Below are 6,580 nucleotides of genomic sequence, written 5' to 3' on the forward strand. Positions count from 1 at the left end.
CTAACGAGATAATCTACAACTTTCAATAACATTATTTTTACTTATTTCCAACTTTATATTTTCGTTAATTTTGATAATTGACTTTTGATTGGAATCTCATAAGACTTCCGATTGGAATCTCATAAGACTTCCAATACTTTCTGAATGATTCTAAACATAGTTTTACTTCAAATCTCATAAAACTATCTTGTTAGAACTCAACACTCAAATTCATATATTATTTAATAATATTCATTTTTTAAACAAAATACGATAATTATACATGATTATAAACGCGTATGTTACAGAAGGGATTTCAAATGATTTGAAATCTACCTATGTATGGTGATAATCATGTCAGAAAAAGTTGTCGGATTTCTCGTAGCCCCCCAAACAAATCATCATGATGCTTATGTGATTTAAGAAAATAACCATTAAGACAAAATTTCACAAGTCAATGTTGAACCTATGATAATATCACTGTATGACTTTGTAGTGGAAACTATTACTAAGAGACCATGTTGTTTTAACACCTTTTTAATAAGGAAGGATGGATGGTGACATTTCCAATCTATGATGATAATAAAGAGGGTCAGGGATACCAAGTGCATGATATGTCTCACTTCACTATGGTTTAATAGCAAGATCATGAACAATAGCAAATGAGATTGCTGATATCATGACCCAGTCTATGGTGATAATAGAAAGGAATCAGGTACATCAAGTGAAGGGTGTATCATATCAGTCTATGGTTTTAATAGAAAAGGTCAAGGATATGAGTGACCCTTTTTCATTTAAGACCAGAGAAGTTTCTCTCAACAGATAGATAGTTCCATCATTAAGTCGTATGTTTATGCTCAATGTTTCAGAGGAACATAAGACTTTATAAATACATCAACATGTTTCTAGCGACAAGGTCTAGATAGAGATAATTAATCATAAAATCAACACCTATTCCAAAAAAATATATAATGGGACCAGGCTAACTCACCCTAAGTGTTAAACCTTGCTAGAGAATCAGCGTGTCTCGGTGACTCAATGTAATCTCAACATCTGGTCTCAATGATGAGATACTTAGAGAGATTTAATCACATACAACGACATGCTTATAGGGACAGTAATGTAAAAGAAGTTGCAATCTAAATCTTGATAAGATTATCGTTGAATCATAATAATTACTTAATAAATATTATTAGAGATAATCCTCCTTGAAAAGAGATGTAGATGATGTTGTGACATTCACACAACACTCTTTTCAAATTAATAAATTATGTCTCGTTAGTACCAAAATGATTCAACTTGCTTTTGTTGTAAAAGAATGCATTGAGGTTCTGATAATATTACAACGAGCTTTCTTATTTGAGAGAGATAGTGTTTCAAGTTGGAGACAAAGTAGAGGTGGTGATGCATGAACTAGGATATAAGGTCTCTTATTACTCTAGAGTGGCGACACGGATCGAAGAAGAGAGGTGTGTGATTGAATTTGATAACCTCGTAAACACAAATAGGGTGATATTGCAACAAGAAACACATCTCAAACAACTAAGGCCATACCCACCAGTGGTAGTACTCAACTTAAAATAAAAAGATGTAGTGGATATGAGGTATAACAGTGGGTGGTTGTTAGGAAGGTTATGATGCAACAAACCACGTCAGGGTTTTTGATCAGAAGGATCTTTGAGTGCATCAGGAGAGGAGAAATGATTTTCAAGGGCATTAGTTGTAACTGAAATAAAGTATGTAATATATATAGGAAAAATTATGAATGAAAAACTTGTTTTGGATTTTATGTTTTTTTATTTCAATAGAAGCTATTAAAATTAATGAATAAAACATAGAAAATAGTCTTTAAGGAAACACACAAATAATAATACACATTGTAATTTAAAAGAAGGAAACCGTAGGACTTTGAAAGCATGTAGTGTTTACATCTTCATCCCAGGAGGATAGAGGAAGACCAACTTTAATAACCATTGTTCAACCAGCTTCAATTAGTCTCCTATTTATGCGTTCAACGATAACATTTTGCTCAGAAGTACGAGATGCACATAAGTTCTAAGAAATTTCCTTTTCATCACAAAAGTCCTCCGATGTATGATTTCTAAACTCAGTGCCATGGTCACTTCTAAGCTGCTTAACTTTTAGATCAAACTGGATCTCACATTGTTTCACTAAAGAGATTATTTCATCAACGGCGTCATTCTTGTTGCTTAGGAACATTACCCATGTAAAGCATGAATACTTGTAAAAATAACCAATGATTATCTTTTACCAGCACGATATGTAACGAGAACAGGGCCAAACAAGTCCATAGATAGAAGACTAAATAGAGCAGTGATGGATGAACACTGCTTTAGCTTGAAAGATGACTTAGTTTTCTTGCCCTTCTCAGACGTTAAACATAAATTGTCTTTACCAAATCTCATTTTAGGAATCCCTCACAATAACTGATTAGTTGCAATCTTATAAATGGTTTTGAAATCCAAGTAATGGAGTCTTGTGCCACACCTACTTCATATGAGATTGTAAATGAGAGAAAAAGCAACGCCTAAGTGACTTATCAGTGGAAAACATATCCAGGATGTATATGTTGTTGCAACAATTAGTAGTGAGCATACTGACATTCTTGGAGTCGATCACTTTTCCTTACAGTTTGCTGAAATTCAGTTCATAAGCAGCATCACACAGGTGACTAATAAAGATGAGGGTATGCTTTAGACCCTTAACATATAAAACATTAAAAAAATTACACAGATTTGCATTTGATGGTGCCATATCCCTTGGTGTGACCTTACCGTTGTCTCCGTCGGTGACTACAGGGTCTTTTTTTAACATAATCTTCTAGGAGAAACTTGAATCATGTCATATGCCTAGAACATCCATTGTCAAGATACCAAATATGCTCTTGACCCCGCATCACTAATAAACAATTTAGAGAACTTTATGAACCCATTTTGCAATGGGTTTAACAATTAATGATGTATCATTATTAAAAATTTCATAGCATTCGGTAAGGAGACAATTTAAGAAGTTATCCTTTTTAATCCATTTTTCATTTTAAATCTGGATATCATTAACTCTTTTTGAACCTTCCTCAAAAGTACACTTAACCACTTCATGAGAAGGGTCACCACATCTATAACACTTTCTAATACCTAATTTGTTTTTCTTTTCAAAAATAGGTTTACCAGATTTGTTACACCTAGTTTTCCAAGCATGTGAAAAACTTTCCTTTTCTTGAAATATATATATTTTTTTGTTCTAGAAACATATGAATTACTTTTAGTACTACTAGATGAGCTACGAGTGACATGACATCCTGATGAGGAACAATTTGAGTCATCAGTGTCAAAAAGCACCGAGTTAGATTCAATTTTATAATCACGGGTTGCACATTCAGGAACTTATGAAGAACATTATTAACAACATAAATTTCACCATTTAAAATAAGGAATTTAATCAAAATGGGAGTGTTGGGTTTCGTGTACTCACGATCAGGGTTGCAAAATTGTTCATTTTTTTTTTTGAAAATTCTAAATTAAAAAAAAAATTATTTTTTAAAGTTCTTTTTGTTAAGAGGATCTCTAAATACCATTCACAACAAAAAAAATAACTTTTTATATTGTGATATAATTTCTAAAAATATCTTAAAGACGGACAAAAATAATATATTTTATAATCGACAAATATTATGAGATTAATGGCTATTTTAATGGATAACAAAAAATATGGTAAATCATTAAATAAAAAGTGTAAATTTGTCATTTTTTTATACTTTTAAGTCTATTTGGTTAAAATATTTAATTTTCATTTAAGAGGCTAGCCAAGGAGCCTTCTCGTTGATCGAAGGCCCGACTTCGAAAGGGACCATGTGAGTTGGACGACAATTAGTCGGAGCTACTGTTGCCTCCCTGATGAGCCAATGATCGGACAAAACCATTCGACACGTATATAGGCAAGATTATTCATCAGGATAAGCATAATAAACGTACGGCTTGGCCCTTATCCGACAACAAGTGCTTCAGCTTATTCAATCCTTGAAAGTAGGCATTCGAATGTGGCACCGGTCGGAAATTTGACCCATGGTGGCTGACTATAAATTTACTTCAAAAGAAATTATGGGGCCTTTGTTTTCACCCAAGGGCTAAAAAATTAAAACTAAAACGTCGTGAATGGAGATGTCGGACACACATGGACGAGTTTAGTGTGTAACAAGATGGGTCACATGACCCACCTAAATTGAACAAGTTATATAGAAGACAATTTTAGGACCTATCTTTAATATTTTGAAGGACCTATTTAATGTGTTGAATAAAAAAATAATTAAAAAAATTATAAGCTACAGATAATAAAATTAATATTATATTTGGTGGCATGGAAGACTCCCGCATTAACTCCAAGAATTAAGGAAGTGGTTGAGGATTTTCCATTAGAAGTAGATGTTTCCCCTTCACAATCCTATGCCATGAAGTTTGTTGAGGCTTATATGGATTTATTCCAAGTATAAATTGGTTTTAGTAAAATAAATAGAGAAATGAACAATTTGACCACTTTTTATACATGTTAATGTGAATTTATTTTTTTATTTTTTATTTTTTTTTGAACTGGCCTGTTTCAACTCGGTTTTCTGATGTTAGTGAACCACATGGTTTACCATTGCAATCTCCATCTCACTCAGTTAGTGAACCACATGGTTTACCATTGCAATCTCGTAAAAATGACAATAAGGAGATGCTGAGGTTGTCTCTTGTTTACTCCACCTTATAGATTATCTAAAAAGAACACAGTGTTATGGATTTTTTGGAAAAAAAAAACGATAATTCTTATGACGAAAAATATTATAATTTATACTTCTAATTGGATTAAAAGTATATCCAAATTAAATATAACCTCCTCACGTAAGTTCTTGTTTATTCATCTATATTTTGCTCGCCGTTCAGGAAAAAAAGCATTCAAGACCACCGATTTACTCCCATGCCGACCTCAAAAAAACCACAACCGAAGAACTCCTCAAAAGTAGCACCGTTTGATCGATCAAAACCTCCCTTTGCTCACCAAATTTGTTGTGATAATTTTAATACCAACTATACAAGATTAACGAAATTGCTTTAAATCAATTCCCAAAAAATTCGTTATTAATTCACATGGAAAAAGAAAACAAAAACAAGAAGCAGACTAGGCACCAAAAAACAAATTAATAAGACATACTACACACTCCACTTCCGGATTATATATGGTCCTATAGACTATAGAAGTCAATAATAACTTTTGATTAATTCCTTGCTTATACAATTGATGCTTTGGCCTTCTTCATAAGCATATAAGCCTCAACAATCACATTAGAGGTCATCCGACGATAGTATAATCATCGTTTTACCAATAAGTAGAAGCATAATTACCTTCTTTATAGGTTTGAATTCCACATTCCCGACACTATATCTGAGAAACAGTTGCTCTATGAGGTGGATCGATCATGCGCTAGGTTGGTTTGATTGGATCACTGATCATGACACATCAAAGCCTCTTGAAGATTATCAATTATGTAAAGATCAATCTAATACATAAAAAGAATGGAATCGATATACCGATATACATATATATGTAGAAGAATAATTAAGAAGCATACACAAACATGATATACACTAACAGATTTCAATTCTTAAAAATCAAGCTGAAAAGAAACCATTAATGGTTGCAAGCCCGATCTTAGATTTAGGCTCGTGAACCAACTTGTTCAGACGAGGCCTCTTCAGCCACATTCCAGAAACCACTGTGGATGAAGAAAGCAACTCAAGATCTTCATGATCACTTGACATCTTCTTCATCATCTTTTCGTATTCTTCCGCCATTAACATCGCTATGTCTGCCATTCTCTTAACGATTTGGTTTGATGTAAGGGGAAGGAATTGTCAGGCTTGCTTTTATAGGGTAGATAATCAAATAGGAGTATGGATATGGATGAGGATTCAGTTTTTCGGTGGATTTGTTTGAGAGTGAAAAAGAGTTGTCGGTTTCGGATCCTTCACATAGGATTCTCGGTTCTTCTTTTAACATTTATTTATTTGTTAGTTTTCACTAACTTTCGTTTTGTAAATTCTGGATCCATTCCCTAGGAACTTTTAAGAGAAAAGATTAACATTATAATATTTATATTTGTCTTAAATAATATCAAAAGATAACATTAAATATAAGATAATATAATATAATGTTGATTTTAATTATATTAATCATTGTTCTAAGAAACAAAAGGAAAAGGACGGTGGATATGGATAAGGATGGCGGTTGGTGGTTTTATAAGTGGTTTTGCTTTTCATAATTCCAATTGGTTCTTCTCTTGTCCGATTTTAATCCGTGGACTCTCTAAATCCTAGTTTTCGAGTTTAATAAAAGAAGAGAAAAGAAAGTCAGGAAAGAAAAGAAGAGAAAGGAAAGTAAAACAAAATTTTCTTTTGTGTTTCCGAATTGGAGAGAAGTGGAAGGAAATTAATCATTTTGTTCTTTTTTTTCAAATCTATCCAAATCGGAAGGAAAATTTTCTTTTGTGTAAAACTTTGTTTTTGAAATAAATAGATAAACAACTAAACATGTTCATAGTTTTATG

The 6,580-nt window shown here is 32.6% G+C and overlaps 1 long non-coding RNA gene across 1 annotated transcript; it reads right to left on the reverse strand.

Moving 5' to 3' along the window:
* Positions 1 to 4,256: 4,256 nt before the first annotated feature.
* On the reverse strand, positions 4,257 to 6,078 carry LOC145108753 (uncharacterized). The gene is made up of 3 exons (XR_013708527.1): positions 5,379 to 6,078; positions 4,870 to 5,063; positions 4,257 to 4,751 (listed from the first exon to the last, which is right to left on the reverse strand). It is a non-coding gene; the product is annotated as an uncharacterized LOC145108753 (long non-coding RNA).
* Between the last annotated feature and the right edge of the window lie 502 nt (positions 6,079 to 6,580).

The sequence above is a fragment of the Lactuca virosa genome, chromosome 4 (assembly GCF_052849685.1).
Source record: "Lactuca virosa cultivar CGN04683 chromosome 4, Lactuca_virosa_CGN04683_v6, whole genome shotgun sequence".
NCBI lineage: Eukaryota > Viridiplantae > Streptophyta > Magnoliopsida > Asterales > Asteraceae > Lactuca > Lactuca virosa.